The 16,346-nt window shown below is 39.3% G+C and overlaps 1 long non-coding RNA gene across 1 annotated transcript; it reads left to right on the forward strand.

Moving 5' to 3' along the window:
- The first annotated feature begins 2,763 nt into the window (after positions 1-2,763).
- LOC121987357 lies at positions 2,764-3,345 on the forward strand. The gene is made up of 3 exons (XR_006113522.1): positions 2,764-2,799; positions 2,977-3,122; positions 3,212-3,345. It is a non-coding gene; the product is annotated as an uncharacterized LOC121987357 (long non-coding RNA).
- The last annotated feature ends 13,001 nt before the right edge of the window (positions 3,346-16,346 follow it).

Genomic DNA, 16,346 nt, shown 5'->3' on the forward strand with positions numbered 1-16,346 from the left:
TAACCGCGGTTTTTAAAACCCGGTGTCTATGAACCAAAATTTTGACGGACTTTCTTAGCGCGATTTCTTTTGGGCTTCTCCTCGCCCACCATAAATCAAAACCCTAATCTTATGCATCCTACTTTTAGGAGTTACCATTTGGAAGACGAGCAATGGATCTCTCGACGGCGATGTGGACGGCGGCGGTCGTCGGTGCTGTCGCGGTCTACTGGTTCGTGTGGGTGATGGGCTCGACGGATGTGAAAGGCAAGCGGGCAGTGAACCTTAAGATGAGATCGATCATGCGGGATAAGGTGCAGGACAAGTACAAGCCTTCTTTCTCCGCTCCAAGGAGGGCCAAGCACCATTAAGTGAGAGCTAGATCCCCTCGTTTCCCCAATCCGATCGCCATCCGAACTCCTAGGGTTCGACGTCCGGCGGCTCCTTCTTGTTCCGGCGGCCTCTCCGACCCTTCCTCTCCCCCTGCGTATCTTCCATTCTTGATGCAGGACAAGGCGGCCGCGGAGGACGGCGAGAAGGAGACTTTTTCCTCTTTTCCGAAGCAGCCGCACCACTGCGAAGTCGAGATGCCCCTTACTGATTCTGAGGAAGACTCTTTCCTCTTTCCCGTGGAGGAGATCGTCCAGTACCCTCTTACGGGATACGTCGCTCCCTCTTCCATCAGCTTCAGCCCCGATGGGCGCTTAATCTCCTATCTCTTCAGCCCCGATGGTACCCTCCACCGTAAAGTCTTCGCCTTTGATGTTGCCTCACGGCGGCAGGAGCTTGTGTTTTGCCTGCCTGATGGAGGCGGCCTCGATGAGAATAATCTCTCGGCTGAAGAGAAGCTGAGGTGAGAGAGGTCAAGGGAGAGGGGATTGGGAGTCACGAGGTACGAGTGGAAATCGAGGTCGACGTCCTCTTCTTGCTCCGCTCCAGGGAAGCCCACTATCATGGTGCCATTGCCAAATGGGGTCTGTGCTCTGCCCTATTTCCTGATTTAATGAGCAAGTGTTGACATTCAGCTAATAGGTCAATTGTATTTGAAGCAATTTCTGTTTTGAACATTAAAATACTTCATCACAAGTAGCTATTCTGCGTGCCTTTCTACCTGTTGATCTTAAACTTTCTTCTTTGATTATGATATATTAAGTGATCGCTATCTGTTTCATCAGGTATATTTCCAGGAAATATCAGGCTCAAAGCCAGAGCTCAAGCTTACATGTTGTCACCATCGGTGCTTTCTTTGTAAGCTTACAATTCAATTTTAATTATTGTTCCTATTTTTCTTGCATATAAAAATATAAGAATCCAAAACACATCAACATACTAATTTTAGCTGGAAGTGTAAATTTGTTTTTTCTTGCATTTCTTGGTGGGAATATGAGCATTTATTTTGTTTAGTGAAATTTCTTATGAAAGTTTATTATCAACTTAAATGGTGCAATCATCAAGGTAGTTTTGCTAAGTGATACATTTTCTTGTTTAAATTAGGTCTTCTAAACCTTATTACATACATTAAAATATGCATAATGGTAGTTCCTTAAAAACTGCGAAAAGTGTAATTGTTTCTGAGATTATTCATATGCATACATATATTGTTTATGGAAGTGTGGTTCTGTGTGTCTAGTTTTGTGGTGATACTCATCTTTGGATAGGCTGTTTCAAAGTATTTACCATGTCACTGTTCCTGCAACACAGAGTTTGTCTGGTTACTAGAATTTACCAAAACCATGAAGTTGCCAAAAGGTATTTGTTATTTATCCTGTCTCTTAAGGTTTTAGATAGTATTAAACATTATTTCTTTCTGACTCGTGTAATGGTTCTATAGCCTAAATGTGGCATCAAAACAACACAAGTTAAATAGCTGGGTGATGTCTAAGGATTTCTATATATTAATATCTGAATTTAGCACAAATTTTCCATTCATATTAATATCTGAATTCTCAGTATCTGATTCTATAACCAATTCAACACAAAATTGCTGTTCATATCAATATCTGATTTCTCAGTATGCGATTCTATTAACTGAATCACCTTGTTTATTGTCGACACAATATTCATAAGCGAGATGCACCTCCTGGTGAAAAGCCAGAGCCTGTGAGGACGCATCTTAGGAACATGATCATAGTCCCAGAGATGATCGGCAGCATCATTGGCGTATACAATGGAAAAACCTTCAATCAGGTTGAAATCAAGGTAACTATTTTACTAGGTTTAACTAGTGCATAATCAAGATTGTTATCTTATTTTTCATTTTTCTGACATCAGCCCGAGATGATTGGTCATTACTTGGCTGAATTCTCAATATCATACAAGCCCATGAAGCATGGAAGGCCTGGTATTGGTGCTACTCACTCCTCCAGGTTCATCCCTCTCAAGTAAAAAAATCATGTTCGGAGGATAAAGATCATGTATGCCTCTCGATTATCTTTAGTTCTTGTATTCTGCAATAAACCATCGGTGCTTTCTTTGTAAGTTTACAATTCAATTTTAATTATTGTTCCTATTTTCCTGTGTTGGTAAGAATTCTATTGTAATATTTATTCCTATTTTTCTAATTCTCTTTTCTCTGTTCTCATTCCTGAGTTGCATTTTTCTTTTTGCTGTTGGAACATTCATTAGCTATCTGATGTGTAATTGAGTATTGCTTTCCCCTATTTATATTAAAAGCATCTATATTAGTTTGTCAGAGGCTTTTTAATGCACAGTAACTTCTAATTTCCTTGTCCTTTTATTATTAGATATATGGGCACTGTCACAGGGATAAGTGATCTAGATCATGTCCGATGGCCAAATTCATATTGGCGCTCTGTGAAGGTATATATACTGAAGTTTTCTGACTTTCCTCTTCAGCAAACCTGCCATGTGATAACCGTTTTCTGACTTTTATAGTAACATGTAAAAGTGTTGCAATCCATTAATGTTTCTTGAATGCCACCGCTAAGTTCTTAATTTGCCACTTCCTCTTGAAACTGAATCTGGCTTTTCTTGTAGGTTGGCTGGGATGAGTCAACTTCTGGAGAGAGGCAGCCAAGAGTCTCTTTGGGAGATTGAGCCTTTAACAACGTTTCCAATGTATCCATCTTCCTTTCCACTTAGGCTCAAGCGCCCTTGGCCTTCTGACTTGCCCTCACTACATGGTATTTATCATGTTTGCTTGCTGAATCTTAACTAAACAGGTATGAACTCCTTGTTACTGCCATCTCACTTCTGTCAACTATATGTTTAGGTGGGAGAGATGATCTTATGTGGCTTCGAGATGGAGACAGAGCAATCCAGTCTTTGAATTTCCAGGGATTCTGTAATCAGACGTTTACCGAGTGCTATTTCAAAAGCTGGAAATGTGAGTGGCTGAAGGGGAAAATAACACTAGGGAAGATTTAGTTAAATCTTTGCACAGAGCAAGAAGGATAACGTTGGCACCAGTAAGAAGAATATTTGTGTACTATATATTACCTTTTCATGTTGTAAGAAGAATAGTTATATGTAATTTGTGGATACTGACTTGATGTGCACAATATTTATTATCTTTTTATGTTGTAAGAAGAATATTTATGTGTTGGTTATATGGATATTGACTTGGTGTGTTTAGATACATCAGTGCATTTTTATTTGTGATTTTCTTAGTGAATTAATAATATTAATTTAATTTTATGATTTGCTTGGTGATAATATTGGTTTTTCACTATTTCGGAAATCAAATTTGTGTCGTTAAACAATATTGATATTACATCAGTTTTCCACCGCTGTAAAACCGGTGTCATTAACTAATATTACATCTGTCATATACTGCTGCCAAAACTGGTGTTATTAACATATAATATTACATCGGTTTTACACCCGATGTCGTTAAGTGATACTACACCGGTTTTAACCCGATGTCTAAAATGACAGAACTTTTACATCGCCTTCATAGACATCGGTCGAAAATCTAATAGACATCGATGGAAAACCGATGTCTATGAGGGTTTTTGTTGTAGTGCCATGTGTAAACTTGATATCTCTATATCCATGACTTGTGAGACCAAGTCATCGAGTTGACCTACATGCTAGTCTCATCGTATTAACATTATCCCTGAATGTTAATACTTGACTAGGAATGATTAAAAGTAGTGTTCTCTATATCATCTCATTATCGATTCAACCAATCGATTGATATAGATAAGAACTTTCTACTCAAGGACGTTATTATACTTAGTTATTTGGCACCAATACAAGTAAGTATAATAACCATAAAGAAATGCCTTTATAAATATATAGGAATATGATACTTCGAGTCCATACAACAATCATCACATGATTGGCTCTAGGGCTCTCACTAACAATCTCCCACTAGCACTAGTGCCAATCAGTGTAGGGTATAATACCCAATGACCTAGTGTGACCATCATGCTTTCTCAGTGACAAAACCTTGGTCAAGGGATTAGCGAGGTTAGCCTCTGTGGGTACTCTGCAAATTTTCACATCTCCTCTATCGATAATCTTTTGAATGAGATGGAAGCGCCGTAGTTTGTGTTTGGTCCGTTGGTGTAAGTGAGGTTCCTTAGCCTGCGTAATTGCTTCATTGTTGTCACAATAGAGCTCTATAGGATCGGCTATGCTAGGAATCACCCCAAGCTCAATAATGAACTTGCGGATCCAAACTGCCTCCTTTGCAGCTTCTAATGCAGCAATATACTTGGCCTCTATTATAGAATCAGCAATTGTGTCCTGCTTCGAACTCTTCCAGCTCACAGCACCACCATTCAAACAAAACACGAACCCAGACTGCGATCTATAATCATCCTGGTCAGTTTGGAAGCTGTCATCACTATAACCCTTTACAACTAGCTCGTTATCGCCTCCAAATATCAAGAAATATTCTTTAGTCCTTCTCAAGTACTTAAGAATATTCTTGACCGCTATCCAGTGACGCTCACCTAGATCTGATTGGTATATGCTCGTCATGCTCAAAGCATACGAAACATCAGGACGAGTACATAGAATGGCGTACATGATAGATCCTATGGCTGAAGCATAAGGGATCTTATCCATGTGGTCTCTCTCCTCTCTAGAAGAGGGACTTTGAGTCTTCGAAAGACTCACAACATGTGACATCGACAGAAATCATTTCTTGGAATTCTGCATGGCAAACCGTAATAATACCATGTCAATATATGTACTCTAACTTAGGCCAAGCAATCTCTTAGATCTATCTCTATAGATCTTTATGCCTAGAATACAGGCTGCTTCACCTAAGTCCTTCATTGAGAAACAATTCCCCAGCCAAGTCTTTACAGACAACAGCAAAGGGATGTCATTTCCAATTAGTAGTATGTCATCCACATACAATACAAGGAAGACAACTATGTTCCCAACAACCTTCTTGTAGACACAGGGTTCATCTTCATTCTTGATGAAACCAAACTGTTTGATCACATCATCGAATTGAAGATTCCAGCTCCAAGAACCTTTCTTTAGTCCATAAATGGACTTATGCAGCTTGCATAATCTGCCAGTATGCAGTGGATCTACAAAACCCTCAGGTTGTGTCATGTACACATCCTCGAGTAAGTTTCCATTCAGAAACGCAGTTTTGACATCCATCTGCCAGATCTCATAATCGTGGTATGCTGCAATAGCAAGCATGATCCAAATGAACTTTAACATCGCTACTGGAGAAAAGGTTTTATCATAGTCAATACCATGAATTTTCTTGAAACCTTTAGCTACCAAACGACACTTATAGGTAATAAGTCCATCCATGTCAGTCTTTCTCATAAAGACCCACTTACACCCAATGGGTTTGACGCCTTCAAGTGGATCAACCAAAGTCCATACTTGGTTGGTGTACATGGATTCCATCTCGGATCTCATGGCCTCTAGCCATTTCTCAGAATCTGGTCTCATCACAGCTTCTTGATAGGAGGTAGGCTCATTCTCAACGAGCATAACGTCGTCATGGTCAGACAAGAGAAATGAGTATCTCTCAGGCTACCAACATATCCTGTCAGACCTGCGAAGAGGTAGGTCTACTTGAACTGGTTGTTGTTCCTCAACTTCTTGTGCAACAATCTCATCATCCACAACATTTTATGGTTCTAGTTCAACTTCCATCAAAGCTTCAGTGCTATGGTCCATATCTTGAACTTCTTCAAGATCGAACGTACTACCACTAGTTTTTCTAGAAACTAAGTCCTTTTCTAGAAATACCTCATTCTTAGCCACAAACACTATGTATTGACTGGGAATGTAGAAGTAATATCCCTTCGTTTCCTTGGAATATCTTATAAAATAACACTTATCAGATTTGGGTCCCAGTTTGTCTGAGACTTGACGTCGAACATAAGCCTCACAACCCCAAATCCTCATAAAAGACATCTGGGCATCTCTCCTAGTCCATATCTTATATGGTGTCTTTATCACAGCTTTGGATGGAACACGGTTAAGTGTGAAGGTTGTTGTGTCTAGAGCATATCCCCAAGAAGATTTAGGAAGATTTGTGTGACTCATCATAGATCGTACCATATCTAATAGGGTATGATTCCTCCTTTCGGATACACCATTCCACTGTGGTGTTCCAAGAGGAGTGAGTTGGGATAGAATCCCACACTCAGCTAGATAATCATGAAACTCATGGCTAAGGTACTCTCCACCTCAATCTGATCGAAGTATCTTAATACTCTTGCCTAGCTAGTTTTGTACTTCATTCTTGAATTCTTTGAACTTTTCAACGGATTGTGACTTATGTGTCATCAGATACACATAACCATATCTACTGAAGTCATCAGTAAATGTAATGAAATACCTATAACCACCTCTGGCAGTGACATTAAAAGGGTCACATACATCACTATGTATAAGTCCTAACAAGTCAGTTGCTCTTTCGTTGTGTCCACTAAAGGGAGTCTTGGTCATCTTGCCCAGTAGGCATGACTCGCATGTCTCATATGATTCAAAATCAAATGAGTCCAGCAAACCATCTTTATGGAGCTGTGATAAGCGATTCTCATTTATATGACCTAAGAGACAATGCCAGAGATTGGTTTGGGTCATTTCATTTGACTTGAACATTTTGATACTTATGTTATAAATGGGGTTCTCTAAGTCTAGAATGTAGAGTCCGTTCATCAGAGGTGCACTACAATAGAACATATCGTTTAAATAAACGAAACAACATTTGTTCTTTATTATAAACAAAAAGTCTTTCTTGTCTAAACAAGATACTGAAATGATGTTCTTTGTGAGAGCAGGCACATAACAACATTCATCTAATTCTATTACAAGCCTAGAGGGCAGAGATAGATAGTAAGTTCCTACAATAACAGCAGCAACCCGTGCTCCATTGCCTACTCGTAGGTCCACCTCACCCTTCGTCAATGTCCTGTTATTTCTCAGTGCATGTACATTAGTACAAATGTGAGAAGCACATCCTGTATCTAATACCTACGATGAAGAAATAGAGAGATTGACTTCTATAACATACATACCTGAAGTAGAAATCTCATTTCTCTTCTTCTTAAGATCTTCCATGTATACTTTGCAGTTCCTCTTCCAATGCCCAATCTGACCGCAGTGGAAGTAGGTAGCATCCTTGGCAACCCCTCCTTTAGGTTTCATTATCTTGTCTTTGCCCTTGGCTTGGGACTTTCCCTTACCTCTAGGCTTGCCCTTGCCTTTATGCTTTTGCACCATCAAAATGGAGTTGGGCTTTACCTTCTTAAGGTTGAGCTCAGTAGTTCTCAACATGCTTAGCAGCTCAGGCAATGGCTTATCAATTTCGTTCATGTTGTAATTCATGACAAATTGACTGTAACTCTCTGGCAAGGATTGCAAGATCAAGTCAGTGGCCAGTTCTTGGCCAAGTGGGAATCCCAACCTCTGTAGGTTCTCTATGTACCCAATCATCTTGAGTATATATGGACCTACGGGAGTCTCATCTTGCATCTTGCACTGAAACAGTACCTTAGAGATCTCGAATGTCTCGTGCCTTGCTTGTCCTTGATATAGTTGACGAAGATGTTCAACCATATCATAAGCAGTCATCAACTTGTGTTGCTTCTGAAGCTCAGAGTTCATGGTTGCGAGCATGAGGCATGATACATCTAATGCATCATCCTGATGCTTTTTATAAGCATCTCGGTCAGCTCGCGTGGCAGTGGCAGGAGGTGCCTCCGGAATGGGCTACTCAAGGACGTACAGTTTTCTTTTTTGTGTGAGAACGATTCTCAGATTCCTGTACCAGTCCAGGAAATTAGCCCCATTGAGCTTGTCCTTGTCAAGGACAGAACGCAGGGAGGAAGTGTTCGTGTTTGTCGACTTGGCAATCTACAACATAAATAAAGTAGAGAGTAAATATCATATTTCATTTATCATTTAATTAGGCCTTTAACTAAACGATGCTCCCACTAAATTATAGGGCTTTTGTAGAATCAAGTCATGGATGTAGTCAAACCACACTACTAGATTCATACCAATTAGCTATAATTCTTGCGGGACAAGATCCACATCATACTACGCCTTGAGTTAGCTTTGGCTAAATCACCCAAGACTTAGTATGATCGGTAGATAACTAATTATCAATTACATCTCTATGCAACTCTTGTTTATCCAACCGTTGGAAAATACCTATAGTTTTACCCGATCCAATTGAGTTAACTAGTTATACTCAATCTAATTGAGTTTGTACTCACCCAATCTTTGATAGGCGGGACCACGATTGTCCGTCCGCACCCTACCAAGATAATATGTGATGCTCTACTTTGGCAGATTCAACAACAACAAATGATCGAGGTAGTGATGGGTATCAAAACTTGGTAGGCATTTCGAGTTGACTTGATTAAGATATAATCTAATCATGAATGTGTATCATATACGCATTAAGGCACTAATTACCCTATATTAGCATGCATCACATACACACAAAAAAAATAATTTGTGATGAAATCATGGCCCTACTATGATCTTTTCAAGCTAATGAAAAGATCGGATGGTCAACCTAGGGTTAACGGCTTCTTCAAGCGTCTCCTTTTGACCGCCATGTGTTGAAATCACCCTCCTCGTAGCTCCTTCTTGAGTGGACCTTCCACCTCTTCATTTTGTACATTACAAATATGAAACTCGAGTTACATTTGAGTCTAAAATCTATTTACAACAGGAACATAAGAAGAGAGGCACGACGCGCAGGTCGCATATCATATACAACATGCACAACACAAAAAATGACGCGCAGGCCATATTATGAATTACAACACATTTTTATCCAATCAAATTAGGTTTTGGGGTCATGATCATCACAATATCATACATAATTCTAAATTATATATTTTACATAAATTTCTATAATTTTACTACTATTTTTATCAATTTTATGAGTCACAACTTCCCGGCGGTCCCCAATAGCGATTTTCGGGCGCGATCGCGAGACAATGCTGTTGGTTGCTACACGGAAAACCCAATGGCTCCACTGTACAAAAATTTTGTACGTGATCTGAACCTTTCCTAGCTACCATGTGTTCTTTTAAGTTAAACTTGTATCTCCTGCGGAACTTAACACGTTTGATTCCAAGTTTAACTTATATGTTCTTTTAGGTTTAGATTTGGATCTCCTGCGGAACTTAACACGTTTGATCCAAATCACCTAGGTTATAAATTCAATTAAATATTAGTTTCTAAAATTGGCTTCCAGTACTGCATGGCGAGGCACTTGGCCTTCTTGGATATGGGAGCAACCACCACCGACTAGACAAAGTCTTTTAAGGAAAGTTAATATTTAATTTCCTTATATAACTCTAGGTTAACCAAAAGGAACAATCAAATCACAAGGAAAAAAGAAAAAGAACACAACACGAAATTAAATTTGAAAAACAAGAATCGAATGCCTCTTGTATTTGGTATTTATACAAAGAAAAATTAACTAGTATGATGCGGAAATTAAATACTAGTTATACCTCTTCCTTGTATGCTAAAATCTCGAGATCTTCTGCCGTATCCCTCGCCTCCTCTTGGACGTCGTGTGGGCGACGATCCTCCAAGACGAACACCACCCGGAGAGCTTCTCCTCCTTCTCTAGAATTCAGCCACCACCACCACAAAGGAGCAAAAGAGAGCAAAGGGAAGAGAGGGAGAGGGGCCGGCAACTTGATGATCTCCAACAACACAATATCAATTGTTATGTTTTTCAATGCCTCCCCTTCCCCCCCTTTTTATATTAGTTTCCCAACGGAAAATTATGGAAAGAGTTTTATAACAAATTAGACTCATTCCTATTTCCTTTTAATTTTTTCTTTTTCTTTCCTTTTAATTAATCAATCCTAGATTAATTTATTAATTAAACAACTATTTGTTGATGTTTAATTATTTGACCGGCCCCTTGCATGGGCACAAAGCAAGGCGGCCGGCCACTTATTAAAAAGGGAAAGAAAGAAAAAAATTTTATAAAATTTTAAAAGAAGAAAACTTCTAATAAAATTTTACAAACTCTCTTTTTTTCTAATGTGGATATTAAAAGGAAAGTTTTAAAATTTAAAACCAAGTTTTAAAATTTAAAACATCTCTAATAATATTTCTTTTTAAAAGAAAGTTTTATAAATTTTACAACTCTCTTTTAAAACCTTGTGGCCTAATTTAAATTAGGAAAATTTTATAAATTTTTAAAATCTCTCTTTTTACAAATTGTAAATATCTGAGGAAATTTAAAAATTCAAAAACAACCTTCCTAATTTAAATATTGTGGCCGACCCCTTTGCCCAAGGCAAGGGCCGGCCACTTATAGAGAATATGTGGCTGGTCATTGCTTGGTCACCAAGCAATTAACCGGCCCCTTCTTGGACACCAAGATAGGTTTTTCTTTGGATGAACTTGAGGCTTTATTGAGGCTACAACAGGGACCTAGAGGAGAAATTGGTTTTGGCCTTCCGATGAGCTTGAGTATCCCGTGCTCGCCCCGAACACACAACTCAAGTTCATCGATAATAACTTATTCCACTAGAGAGTTACTACCGCACTACCGCACCAATCCCAAATTACATTATGGGCTCCTTCTTATCATGAGTGTGTTAGTCTCCCTGTGTTTAAGATTATGAATGTCTACTAATTAAGTGAGTTACTGACAACTCATTTAATTAATATCTAGCTCCAAGAGTAGTACCACTCAACTTTATTGTCATGTTTGACTAGGTCCACCTGCAGGGTTTAACATGGCAATCCTTATGAGCTCCTCTTGGGGGCATTCTCAACCTAGATAACTAGGACACAGATTCCTTCTATAATCAACAACACATACTATAAGTAATATCATTTCCCAACTTATCGGGCATATTGATTTATCGAGCTAAACCTCACCCTTTGATAAGTCAAAGAAATAAATATTAAATATACATGCTTGTTATTATATTAGGATTAAGAGCACACACTTCCATAATAACTAAGGTCTAGTTCTTTTACTAAGTCAGTATAAAAAGAACTTACCTAAATGATCCTACTCAATACACTTAAAGTGTATCAGTGTAATTTATTAGTCAAGATAAACTAATACTTAATTACACTACGTCTATTCTGATGGTTTGTTCCTTTCCATCTTAGTCGTGAGAAACTGTTTATAATTTATAGAGAACCGACAACATGCTCTTCTAAGTGTGACTCCACACTCCATGTTATCTACTATATAAATTAATTGAACAATTACATTTAATAAATAAATGTAAACATTTGACCAATGTGATTCTTTATTTCAAAATAAATGTGTACAAAAGCTAAACTTTTAAGTATACACTCCAACAAATACCCCTTGCGGGGTTAGGGGCAGAGCCCCTTCTCGTGAAATGAATGTCGCGGGTGTCCCAAACTGATCTAAAAGCACCTTAAGTCATTGTCCCAAAACAAAATAATTTTTGTTTGGGCGAGACCTTGCCGTTTTGGAATTTTTCTCGGTATTTGAAGCCTACAAGTGTCCAAGCACTTGTTGCTTCGCCTCTACGAGAAAAATACTCACAAAATCCATAAAAATAGAAAAATTACAGAAACTTATAGATCTGAAACTTTTACATAAAACAAATACAAAACATGTACAAGCTTCGCACGTGGCTCTGATACCACTGTTAGCATTTCGAGACGCAAAAACCACTTTTTGCGTCGCAAAAACCATTTTTTGCTTTGCGAAAACCCCGAAGCTAGCCACGGATCCTTGGGAAAATATATAAAATAATCTTGTACTTGTTTATCTACACTAGATCTACCTTAGATCTACATGAAAAGAGCATTACCCTGGTAGCGATGCCCTTCGCTTATCCCGCTCGTCCAAAGGTAGCCGGATCTCGTAGAGTGTCAAGTGAACACTCCTCTACACGTATCCACACGGACAAAAAGGTGGAGAGAACAACTTAGAGTGTGCTAGCACCCTTTAGAAGTCTCGGAAATGGAGGATGAGAATGAGAGAAAAACTAGAGAGGAAGAAGAAGAAGTGAATGAGCACACCATGCAATTCATTCACACACCTAAAGTGGTCGGCCACTTAATGGCGGTTTAATACCTCCATGGAACACCAAGAGTCATGGCTCTTGGTCTTCCTCGTGAGGTGGCACACAATGATGTAGCCTTGATGATGTGGAACATCATCATTGGCCGACCCCATGCCAAGTCACAATGAGGTGGCATTTGGTCAAGTCAAACTTGACCCTTCATCTTCCCTCTCAAGTCAAGTCAAACTTGACCTTTTTATCTCTCATGGTTGATCAAATCTAACTTTTGATTCAAGTCAATTTAATTTAATGAATCTCTATTCATTGAATTAAATTAACTCAATGAATCATAGTCAAAATTAGACTTATTAAATACATGAATCAAATTGAGTCCAACTCAATTAGTCTAATTTGGATTACTCTTAATCCAATTTGGTTCATCATATGAACCTAATCCTCTTGGTCCATCATATGAACCTAATCTCCATCTAATTGCCCTTTGTGTGTGACCCTATAGGTTCTTGTAATGTTAGCAATGCTTCTAAACCTATTTAGAAACATAAGTAATGAGCGGTATCTAGCAACACATCATTACTACCCAAGTTACAAGAATGTTGAGATCCAACATCACCTTTGTGACTACTAATTGTGACTCTCACAATATGTGACAATGTCCTTCTATCCTTGACATCTAAATTGATCGATTGAGGCATAGACCGTGTCATCCTCTAATCAATTTATGTCTTGAACTCCAAGTAGACTCACTCTAATCAAATGAGCTCAATATCTCATATTGACTCATTTGGACATGGCCATGCACTCAGTGGTCTCACTCTATCAAGAAACATGAGGGATAGATCCCTCCGCATAATTTGTTACATACCCAGTAGTCGCCTTTATAGTCCACCCATTTACGGGTGACGTTTGACGAAGCCAAAGTATGCAACTCCTTATGTAGGGAACCATGGTGACTTCAAGTCCAAGGACTAATAGTCATACTAATAGTCACATGAGAAAGTATATGACACTCATATAACGATCCATGATACTTTCTCATAGCGGGTCATTCAGTATACATTCTCCAATGCATACCCATGTGTCAACTTGATATCTCTATATCCATGACTTGTGAGACCAAGTCATCGAGTTGACCTACATGCTAGTCTCATCGTATTAACATTGTCCCTGAATGTTAATACTTGACTAGGAATGATTAAGAGTATTATTCTCTATATCATCTCATTATCGATTCAACCAATCGATTGATATAGATAAGAACTTTCTACTCAAGGACGTTATTATACTTAGTTATTTGGCACCAATACAAGTAAGTATAATAACCATAAAGAAATACCTTAATAAATATATAGGAATATGACGCATCGAGTCCATACAACAATCATCACATGATTGGCTCTAGGGCTCTCACTAACACATAACCATGTCGTGTTTTATTTATGCATATATTGTTGGACCCTGTGGTGTTTTGATGTGATCAACCAAATTGGTTAGGTCCTGCTTTGTGCTTGATCCCTGTGTCTGAGTGTGCAGGAGCTTAGGAGAGCAGGAAGTCGAGCGGAAGACGCAGCTAGCGAGAAGGACGACACGGGAAGGGAGCTGACAAGCTCGGCGCGTCCGAAGGATGAGAGAGCTGCGGAAGAGTACTCTGGTGGAGCGAGAAGAACGTGCGTGACATTCGTGGGACGAAAAGCCGGACGGAAGCCTGCTCGAGGAGAAGGCTAGGAATTGGGTTCGGGTGAGCCCTATTTCGGTTAGCAGCAATCATCCAAAAGAACGGAGCTTCAGAAGCCAAAGCGAAAAAGAAAATGAGTCAAAAGAGGCTGGAAATTACTGTAGCAGGAAGTTACTGTAGCAGGAACTTGAAGGCGCCTTAAACATGCATTGAAGGTGCCTTCAACATTTAAGGTGCCTTCAACATTTAAGGTGCCTTCAACATTTAAGGCGCCTTCATTGCTTGTTGAAGGCGCCTTGAGCCAGGTCAGAATGACCGTTCGAGCACCAGATAGAATTCTATCCACTCATCGAGCTGGAGGCGCCTTGGACCCTCGAGATAGAATTTCCAGAGGCTATTTAAAGGCCCCTAGAGCTAGGAATTAAACAACAACTCAAGCATCCAACTTGTAATCAATTCCTAGCAACTAAGTGAGCGTTCTAAGTGTAAAAAGGCTTCTCCGCCTATAGTAAAGGAGATTCTGCTAGTGAACCTTTTCATCGCCCTGGATTAACAACCTCCTTGGTTGTAACCAGGTTAAATTCTGTTTTACTTTACTTTCCTGTTTTATTTGTATAGTTGCTATTTATTGAGTTGAAATCCGAGGATGGTATATTTTTTTATTTTTGTTTTCAGCAATTCACCCCCCTCTTGTCGGCCTCCGCTGCACCTACAGTTGGTATCAGAGCCTGACCGCCTCAGAAGGACTAACCGCCAACTGAAGCACGAAGATCAAGACGATGGCCGGAGCGAACATCCATCCCCCGAAGTTCGACAGAGACTTCGCCACATGGAAGTGCAAAATTGAGGTATTTTTTAATACCGAATTTGACATTCTTTTAATAATGAAATATGGCTATGCAGTTCCGAAAGATAAGGAGAAAAACACCTGGACAAAAAAGGAGCAAGCAGATTTCATCGCCAACAGAAAGGCTGAGTTCCACCTGCTCAGTGTTCTGCCGCCTCAGGAGGTAAATCGGATTAGAAGCTACGACTCCGCGAAAGATCTCTGGGAAAAATTCCTGGAGCTTCACGAAGGTACCTCCGAAGCAAAGCTAGCAAGGTGCGACATCCTCCGGACCCAGTTGACGAACCTCCGGATGAACCAAGGTGAGAAGGTAGTGCAACTCCAAGCAAAGATCAAAGAGCTGATCACTCAACTCAACAACCTTGGAGAAGAAGTAACGAACAGGGACTCAATCCGATACGCACTCAACGCCTTCCCGAGAATTAGTAGATGCTTACTACATCTCTAAGGACTTCGAGGTAAGTACATTAGAACAATTGTTTTCAACCTTCGAACTTCACGAATCTCGACTTGCAGAAACTCTAGTAGAGAAGTCGAACCTCAACATTGCCCTACGAGCTGAAAAGGACGATCCTGACTCCGAAGCGACGATCGACAAAAACGAAGCTGCATTAATGGTAAGACGTTTTAATAAGTTTTTTAAATCTAACAAATTTAGATCGCAGTCAAGTAAACGTCATCAAAAGAGAAGAATAGTCTGTTGCTACAATTGCAACGAAGAAGGGCACATCAAGGAGGACTGCCCAAAATTGAAGAGCAAACAGAAGGATAAGGAAAGGAGCAAGAAGCCAGCTCGACCCAAACACAACCTAAAGGCCACGTGGGATGATTCGTCGTCCTCCGAATCAGAAGTCGAAGAATTCTCGGGACTAGCACTGATGGCCAACCATCAGCTAGAAGAAACGTCTAGCTCAGAGATGAGCATCGATGAAGGGGGAGGAACATCAGAAGAAGAAAGCAGCCATGAAGGGGGAGCATCATCGAGTCAGGTAAGTAAAGTACGCAATCTAACCCCGACTCAGTTTTTTAAATTTATTAAAGCACTTTTTAAAGAGTTAGATAAATTTGAAATGGAAAAGGAAATTTTGAAATTAGAAAATACAAAATTAAAAAATGAAATTAAAAAATTGAAAAATGATGCATGCTTAAAGAAATTTTCGAATTCAAAAATTAGAATTTATGAAAAATTAAATTGGTACATTAGAAACCATCAGGGTCAACTTAGAAAAGTAACAAGAAACTATGTACCCCCTAGATTTTTTAATAACCCTGTAGGAAGGAACCTTTATTGGGTTCCAAATCTGTGCTAAATTAATCTTTCAAAATTAAAACCTTCAAGAAAGAAAATTAAACATTGATTTTCCTTATGCGGCTTTGACTAGAAGGT

This window comes from Zingiber officinale, chromosome 5B (assembly GCF_018446385.1).
Source record: "Zingiber officinale cultivar Zhangliang chromosome 5B, Zo_v1.1, whole genome shotgun sequence".
NCBI classification, from domain to species: domain Eukaryota; kingdom Viridiplantae; phylum Streptophyta; class Magnoliopsida; order Zingiberales; family Zingiberaceae; genus Zingiber; species Zingiber officinale.